The 9,544-nt window shown below is 36.3% G+C and overlaps 1 non-coding gene across 1 annotated transcript; it reads left to right on the top strand.

Annotated features, from left to right (window-relative positions):
- The first annotated feature begins 5,311 nt into the window (after positions 1 to 5,311).
- On the top strand, positions 5,312 to 5,419 carry LOC148567462 (small nucleolar RNA R71). Its single transcript, XR_015883082.1, has one exon. It is a non-coding gene; the product is annotated as a small nucleolar RNA R71 (small nucleolar RNA).
- Positions 5,420 to 9,544: the final 4,125 nt, after the last annotated feature.

Here is a 9,544-nt window from a genome sequence, read left to right as displayed (position 1 = left end):
GAAAAGTGTCACCTTCTCCCATAAATGCATATTTCAGGGATGGTGGTAGTGGTTTGAGCTCGGGTTTAGGAGGTTTTTCCTCTTCCTGAGGAGTTTTCAAAGGTTCTTTTATTTCTTCTGGCTCCTCCAGATCAGGCTGAATATCTTTAAAAATGTCCTCTAGCTCTGATTCGAGACTCTCAGTCATATTGACCTCTTCCACCAGGGAGTCAATAATATCAACGCTCAGGCAGTCTTCTGATGTGTCTGGATGCTGCAGAGTTTTGACAACATTCAACTTAAACTCATCCTCATTGAATCTCAGGGTTATCTCCCTTTTTTGGACGTCAATGAGGGTTCGTCCAGTTGCTAGGAATGGTCTTCCTAGAATGAGAGTTGCACTCTTGTGCTCCTCCATTTCCAGCACTACAAAGTCAGTAGGGAAGGCAAATGGCCCAACCTTGACAATCATGTCCTCAATTATGCCTGATGGGTATTTAATGGAGCCATCAGCAAGTTGAAGACAGATCCGGGTTGGTTTGACCTCTTCAGTCAAGCCAAGCTTTCTGATAGTAGATGCAGGGATTAGGTTGATGCTTGCCCCAATATCACATAGAGCTGTCTTGGTACAAGCATCCTCTAATGTACATGGTATCATAAAGCTTCCGGGATCCTTAAGCTTTTCTGGTAAGCTTGTTAGAATGACTACACTGCATTCTTCAGTGAGAAAAACTTTTTCTGTTTCTCTCCAATCCTTCTTATGACTTAAGATATCTTTCATGAACTTAGCATAAGAGGGTATTTTCTCAAGTGCCTCTGCAAACAGAATCTTTATTTCAAGAGTCCTGAGATAGTCTGCAAAGCGGGCAAATTGTTTATCCTGTTCTGCTTGGCAGAGTTTCTGAGGATAAGGCATTTTGGCTTTATATTCTTCAACCTTAGTTGCTGCAGGTTTATTTCCTACAGAGGCAGGTTGAGAAGCCTTCTTAAAGGAGTTATTATCAGCACTTGCATGTGTCTGATCCCTCACTGGTGTTTGAACGCCAGAACTGAACATGGATTGGGCGTTTAATGCCAGTTTTTCACCCTTTTCTGGCATTTGAATGCCAGACTTATTCCTCTCTGGGCTCTTACTGTCCTCAGAGGGATTTTGGGTAGCAGGTTGCTCATCCTCTGTCAGCTGTTCTTTTCTTGGCTTTCTACTGCTTTGAGTTGAGGTATTTAATGTTTTTCCACTTCTTAATTGAACTGCTTGGCACTCCTTTGTTATCTGTTTTGATAACTGTTGTTTTGTCTGATTCAATTGTGATTCCATATCCTTGTTAGCATTTTTGGTTTCTTGTAGCATCTCCTTAACTTCTGCTAACTGCCTTGTTATAGAAGATAGTTGCTGATTGAGTTTCGCAACTTGTTCATGAGGACTAAAGTCAGTTGATACTACCTTAGCTTCTTCTTTCATGGAGGACTCATTACTTATGTACAGATGATTATTTCTAGCAACTATATCAATAAGCTCTTGAGCCTCTTCAATAGTCTTTCTCATGTGTATAGATCCACCAACTGAGTGGTCTAGAGATATCTGAGCTTTTTCTGTAAGCCCATAGTAGAAGATGTCTAATTGCACCCACTCTAAAAACATTTTAGAGGGGCATTTTCTTAGCATCCCATTGTACCTCTCCCAGGCGTTATAAAGGGATTCATCATCCTCTTGTTTAAAGCTTTGGATGTCCAGCCTTAGCTGTGTCATCCTTTTTGGAGGGAAATATTGATTCAGGAATTTGTCTGATAACTGTTTCCATGTTCTTATGCTTGCTGTGGGTTGGTTATTTAACCACCTCTTAGCTTGATCTTTTACAGCAAACAAAAATAGTAACAGCCTGTATACGTCTTGATCTACCTCCTTGTCACGCACTGTGTCAGCAATTTGCAAGAACTGTGCCAGAAACTCAGTAGGTTCTTCCTGTGGAAGACCGGAATACTCGTAATTTTGCTGCAACATGACAATGAGCTGAGGATTTAGCTCAAAACTGCTTGCTTTGATGGCAGGTATACAGATGCTACTCCCATATGCAGTAGTAGTGGGGTTAGCATATGACCCCAGAGTCCTTCTGGACTGTTCATTTCCACTTAGGTCCATGATGGAGAAAGGAAGATGATGCGGATTGCAACTAATATATATATATATATATATATTTTGAAAACCAAAATTAAAATAAAATAAAATAAAATTAAATAAATGAAAAATTGACTATAATTTCGAAAATTAGAAGAAAAAGAAATAAAAGAAAATTAAAAACTAAATTAATTAATTAAAACGATTTGAAAAAAAAAAAGTGGGTGAGGATTTTCGAAAAAAATGAAGAGAGAGAAATTGGTTAGGAAGTTTTGAAAAGATATGTCTTAAAATTAAAGACACTTGTAAGAAAATAAAATAAAATAAATAAAAAAGAAAAGATATAAAAAATATTTTATTTTAAGATTTGAGATTAGAAAAGATAAGATAAGCTAGGTAAGAGAAGATAATGAATTTAAATTAAAATGTTTTGAAATTTAAATTTTAAATTTGAAAATTAAGTTTTGAGATTTAATCAAAGAAAAATTATTTTCGAAAAGATTTTAGAAAGAAAGACTCAAAGGAGCAACTATTCACAAGAACATAGACACATTCAACAAATGCAAGGATTAAACAGAGAAAAACTATTTTTTTATGACAAAAACACAAAGGACACCAAACTTAAAACATATAACTAGACTCAAACAGAAAACTCTAAAGATTAATAAAGAAAAATAATAAAATTTTGGAAAATTTTTGAAAAGAAAATAAAAGACTCTGACCTAAAAGGCAAAATTTTCCTAATATAAGAAACAAGATGAATCGTCAGTTGTTCAAACTCGAACAATCCCCGGCAACGGTGCCAAAACTTGGTGCACGAATTGTAAATCACACTTTTCATAACTCGTACCACTAACCAGCAAGTGCACTGGGTCGCCTAAGTAATACCTTACGTGAGTCAGGGTCGATCCCACAGAGATTGTCGGCTTGAAGCAAGCTATGGTTATTTTGTAATTCTTAGTCAAGAAATCAATAATAAGAGTGATTATATTTATGAAGAGTAAAAAGCATAAATTAAATAGTACTTGTTATGCAGTAATGGGGAACAGATTGAGGTTTTGGAGATGCTCTGTCTTCTGAATCTCTGCTTTCCTACAGTCTTCTTCTTCACGCACGCAAGACTCCTTCCATGGCAAGCTGTATATTGGTGGATCACCGTTGTCAATGGCTACCATCCGTCCTCTCAGTGAAAATGGTCCAAATGCGCTGTAACCGCACAGCTAATCATCTGTCGGTTCTCACTCATGTTGGAATAGGATCCATTGATCCTTTTGTGTCTGTTACTATGCCCAGCACTCATGAGTTTGAAGCTTGTCACAGTCATCCCATCCTAGATCCTACTCAGAATACCACAGACAAGGTTTAGACTTTCCAGATCTCAGGAATGGCCGCCAATAATTCTAGCCTATAGCACAAAGCCTCTGATCTCACGGATTCGAATGCTCTGTTGTCAGGAGATGCAATCAAACACGTGAACCAGGAATCAAAGAGATACACACTCAATCTAAGGTAAAATGGAAGTGGTTGTCAGGCACGCATTCATGGGTTCAGAATGGTGATGAGTGTCACGGATCATCACATTCATCATGGTTAAGTGCGAGTGAATATCTTAGAACAGAGACAAGCGTGTTTGAATAGAAAACAGAAGTAATTGCATTAATTCATCGAGACACAGCAGAGCTCCACACCCCCAATCATGGAGTTAAGAGACTCATGCCATAGAGATACAATGTAAAATGTGAAAATGTCATACGGTACAAAATAAATCTCTAAAAGTTGTTTAAATACTAAACTAGTAACCTAGGTTTACAGAAAATGAGTAAACTACAACAGATAGTGCAGAAATCCACTTCTGGGGCCCACTTGGTATTTGCTGGGGCTGAGACTTGAGCTTTACACGTGCCTAGGCTGTTTTTGGAGTTAAACGCCAGGTTGTAGCCTGTTTTGGGCGTTTAACTCCAACTTGTAACTAGTTTCTGGCGTTTAACGCCAGAATGTAACATGGAACTGGCGTTGAACGCCAGTTTGCGTCGTCTAAACTTGGGCAAAGTATGGACTATTATATATTGCTGGAACGCCCTGGATGTCTACTTTCCAACGCAATTAAGATCGCGCCATTTGGGTTTATATAGCTCCAGAAAATCCACTTTGAGTGCAGGGAGGTCAGAATCCAACAGCATCTGCAATCCTTTATCAGCCTCTGAATCAGATTTTTGCTCAGGTCCCTCAATTTCAGCAAGAAATTACCTGAAATCACAGAAAAAAATACAAACTTATAGTAAAGTCCAGAAATGTGATTTTTATTTAAAAACTAATAAAAATATACTAAAAACTACTTAAATCATACTAAAAACTATGTAAAAATAATGCCAAAAAGCGTATAAATTATCCGCTCATCAACGTACCATGAGGCTTTTCTCACTGGGACTCACGTCCTCCTCACTCTCCTAGTTCGGCCATGTTTGTCATGGTTATGGCCTTGCACTCTCTCTTGGGATTTTCTTCTATATTGCTTGGGAGAGTACTGGAGGAGTTTCAGTAATCTTCTTACTCAGCTGACCCACCTGTGCCTCCAAATTTCTAATGGAGGACCTTGTTTCATTCATGAAACTTAGTGTTGTCTTAGATAGATCAGAGACTATGGTTGCCAGCTAGAATGGCTCTGTTCAGAATTCTCTGTCTGTTGCTGAGAAGATGATGGAAAAGGCTTATTATTGCTAAACCTATTTCTTCCACCATTATTATTGAAGCCTTGTTGAGGCTTCTTTTGATCCTTCCATTAGAAATTTGGATAATTTCTCTATGAAGGATTATAGGTGTTTCCATAGCGTTCTCCCATGTAATTCACCTCTGCCATTGCAGAGTCCTCAGGATCATAAGCTTCTTCTTCAGAAGATGCTTTTTTAGTACTGTTGGATGCAGCTTGCAATCCATTCAGACTCTGAAAAGTCATATTAACATGCTGAGTCAATATTTTGTTCTGAGCCAATATGGCATTCAGAGTATTAATTTCAAGAACTCCCTTCTTCTGAGATGTCCCATTGTTCACAGGATTCCTCTCAGAGGTGTACATGAACTGGTTATTTGCAAACATTTCAATGAGTTCCTGAGCTTCTGTAGGGGATTCAGATGAAGAGATCCTCCTAAAAAATGGTCCAATGACATTTTTGACAACTCAGACAGACCATCATAGAATATACATATGATGCTCCATTCTGGAAGCATGTCAGTAGGACACCTTTTGATCAATTGCTTATATCTTTCCCAAGCTTCATAGAGGGACTCACCTTCCTTCTGTCTGAAGGTTTGGATTTCCTCTCTAAGCTTGCTCATCTTTTGAGGTGGAAAGAATTTGGCCAGGAAAGCACTGACCAGCTTTTCCCAAGAGTTCAGGCTTTCCTTAGGTTGTGAATCCAACCATGTTCTAGCTCTGTCTCTTACAGCAAAAGGGAAAAGCATAAGTCTGTAGACCTCGGGATAAACTCCATTGGTCTTGACAGTGTCACAATTTTGCAAGAATTCATCTAAGAACTGATGAGGCTTAAGCTCAAAGAACTGATGAGGCTTAAGCTAAGAACCAATGGAAGTCCATGAAACTTGCAATTCTGTTGCATTAGAAAAACTAATTGAGGCTTAAGCTCAAAGTTGTTTGCTCCAATAGCAGAAATTGAGATACTTCTTCCATAGAAGTTAGAAGAGGGTGCAATAAAGTCACCAAGCATCTTCCTTGCATCTCCACCATTGTTATTGGGTTCGGCCATGTTTCCTTCTTTTTCAAAAATTTCTGTCAGGTCCTCTCTAGAGGGTTGTGCTTTAGCTTCTCTTAGTTTCCTCTTAAGAGTCCTTTCAGGTTCAGGATTAGCTTTAATAAGAATGTCTTTATCCCTGTTCTTGCTCATATAAAAAAGAAGAGAACAGAAAAGAAGAGGAATCCTCTATGTCAAAGTATAGAGATTCCTTTATGTAAGTAGAAGAAGAGAAGAATAGAAGAATGAGAAGAGAAAAAATTTGAACACAGAGAAGAAGAGTGGGTTCAAATTTTGAGTAGAAGAGAAGTGTTAGTAGATAAATAAATAAATAGAAAGAGATGAGAGCGGGAAGAATTCGAAAATTAAATAAAATAAAATAATTTTTTTTATTTTTATTTTAAATATTAGTTATAATTCAAAATTTATGAGAAGAGATAAAATAAAATTTGAAAAAGATAAGAAATAGTAATTAATTCATTTAGTTTTCAAATTTTAGAGAAAAGATATGATTGAAATAGAAGACTTTTAAAATCAAACAAAAAGTCAAGTAGTTAATTGAAAAAGATTTGAAAATCAAATTTGAAAAGAAAAAAAATTTAGAAAAGATTTTGAAATTAAGTTTTGAAAAAGATATGATTGAAATTTATTTTGAAAAAGATTTGAAAAGGAAATTAAAAAGATTTGATTTTGAAATTAAAGTTGATTACTTGACTAACAAGAAACTAAAAGATATGATTTTAAAATTTAAAGATTGAAACTTTTCTTAATAGGCAAGTAGCAACTTGAAATTTTTGAATTTAAAAATTGAATGCTAGCATTAAATCTGAAAATATGAAACAAAAATAAGAAAAAGATTTTGAAAATTTCGAAAATATGAAAGAAGAAATAAAAAAGACTTGATTTTTGAAAAAGATTTGAAAAGATAGAATTTTTAAATTGAAAATTTGACTTGACTCATAAGAAGTAACTAAAATTTTTTTTAAAATTTTTGACTAAGTCAATACAAATTTTCGAAAATTATGAGCAAAATAAGGAAAAGATATTTTTTTTATTTTTGATTTTTAATGAGGAGAGAGACAAACATCAAAATGACTCAAAACATGAAAATTAAAGATCAAAACACATGATGCATGCAAGAACACTTTGAATGTCAAGATGAATACCAAGAACACTTTGAATGTCAAGATGAACACCAAGAACTTATTTTTGAAAATTTTTAAGAAAAGACACACATGCAAGACACCAAACTTAGAAATTTTCAATGTTTAGACACTAACAAATTGAAAATGCATATGAAAAACAAGAAAAGACACAAAACATGAAAATGCAAAGATCAAACAAAGAAAATCATCAAGAACAACTTGAAGATTATGAAGAACAGTTTCATGAATTTTCAAAAATTTTTAGGAAATTAAAAAGATGCAATTGACACCAAACTTCAAAATTAACACTAGACTTGATGTGTGGAAACGATCCAACACAAAACTCACCGGCAAGTATACCGGGTCGCATCAAGTAGTAAAACTCACTTAGAGTGAGGTCGATCCCACAGGGATTGATGGATCAAGCAACTTTAGTGGGTGATTAGTTTAGTCAAGCTAACATTGAGTGATTTGAGTGACAATTGAAGCAACAGAAAGTAAATAACAAGAAATCATAAATTGCAGAAAGTAAATTGGACAGAAACTTAAAGAGCAAGAAATGTAAATTGCAAGAATCTTAAATGACAAGAAATGTAAAGTGCATGAAATATAAAGGGGAGTGGGTGCTGGAAATTAAAGAGAGCAATAGATCACGCAACTGGAAATTTAAATTGCAGGAAGAATAAATTGGGAACAATGTAAGCAGAGAAGCAAAATTGCAGTGAATAAGAACTTAGGGCAATTGCAGGAAATGTAAATTGGAAGCAATGCAACAGAAAGTAAAAATGCTTGAAAGATTAAAAACAGAAAATGACTGGTGCTTAATTTGCAGCAATTTAAAAGAAGGTTGAAGATCTCAGGGGTGGAGGAGACTAGAAAACAAGTCTAGATCTCAAGTCCTTCCTTGATCCAACAAGAGAAAAGTTGCAGAGAATAAAAAAAAAAGATTGCAGAAGAAGTAAAGAGAAGTTGCAGATAGAGAATGAAAACAGAATTTCTTCCAATCTCAATCCAAAATTTAAAACAGAAATGAAAATTAAAGAGAGAGTTTTCTAACGCTACTACTCCCTAGTGGAGCTAGCCTCTCTACAATTCAGCTCCCTTAATGAGATGGAATTGATGCCTTTATATAGGCTTTACAAAGTGAAAATGAAAAATAAAATTGAAATTCTAAACAAATTACAAAATAAATTCCTTAACTAACTAATTCTTGTGCCTTTGAGTGATGATAATGGGCTTAGCTTGCTTTGGATTTGAGGAGAAGTGGATCTGGATGGCCTTGGTTTAATTGGTAAAGAATTGAATTAAATTGGATTTTTATTGAATTTTTGGCCCATGTGAAAATTGCTCCCAGGAGGATGCTCAGCTCAAGTGGGGAGCAGAGCATTGGAGCTTATGTTGGAGATCCTTTGTAGCGTGCCTTGGCTGGGAGAAGCATCAGGGGAATGCTCAGCTCACAAGGTGAGCTGAGCATTGGGGCCTTGTACACATGTCTTGCTCCCTGGCTGTGTCACATGTTGCGCCTTGCCTTCCCTGGACCGTGTCAAGCATTTGTGTGATGCACCATGAGTAGTGCTCAGCTCTCCTTGTGAGCTGAGCATTGGTGCTTCCAAGGGGAGGTCCCAAGTTCAAGCCTTGGTGAAAGCATTTGAGGAATAATTTTCCTTGATTTTTCATGAAGAGGAGCACGACAATGCTCTCCAAGAGAGCGCTGTGCTCTCCTTGGGAGCGCTACTTCCTTGGCTTCCCTTGGTCTCCCTCTTCGAACCTTGGTGGAGGCATTAGCTGATTTTTTTGCTTATTTTTTGCCCTTAAAGATGCATTTCGTTCGTACCTCAATTTCATGCCAAATATGGATTGCCATACATCGTTGGAAAGCTCTGAATGTCAGCTTTCCAATGCAACTAAAAGCACATCAATCGGACATCTGTAGCTCAAGTTATAGCCCTTTGAAGAAGGCATAGTCATGCTGTGAGCGCCCAGATTTTAACTTAGCGAAAATTTTGCTTCCAACCTCATCTTTGCATCAGGGTAATGCTCAGCTCTTGGCAAGAGCGGAGCATTGTATGCTGATTGCCTATTCTCCTTTAATTTAGTCATGGGCCACGCTTTTAAAAGCGTGGCCTAAGGCTCCAAAGTGTGCTCTAACTTCAAAGTGTTCCCCAAAGCTCTTTCTTCCTCCTTTTTAGCTTATTTTGTGCTTCTTTGCTTCTTTTTCTTCTTATTTCCTACAAGATTTATAAAATTAAAAGATCAAGAAAATATACCATTTAAGTGCAAAAGCATTCATTCTTCAAGCACAAATCATCAATTTCTTGTATGAATAAGCATAGAAAAACATGACATAGTGACATGTCATCAAGACTCAAACAAGAAACATCAAATTTTTGGTTCTTATGATTTTATTAAATTTTTTTGGTATTTTTCAAAAATTAATTGGAAAAAGAAAAATAAGGATTTCAAAATTTCTAATGAGAATTCCAGGAATCATGCAATGTTAGTCTAAAGCTTCGGTCTAGGAATTAGACATGGCTTACTAGCCAGCCAAGCTTTCAGTGAAA

This window comes from Arachis ipaensis, chromosome B4 (assembly GCF_059453495.1).
Source record: "Arachis ipaensis isolate K30076 ecotype BB chromosome B4, ASM5945349v1, whole genome shotgun sequence".
Lineage (NCBI taxonomy): Eukaryota > Viridiplantae > Streptophyta > Magnoliopsida > Fabales > Fabaceae > Arachis > Arachis ipaensis.
This window is presented reverse-complemented; position numbering and strand designations above follow the sequence as displayed.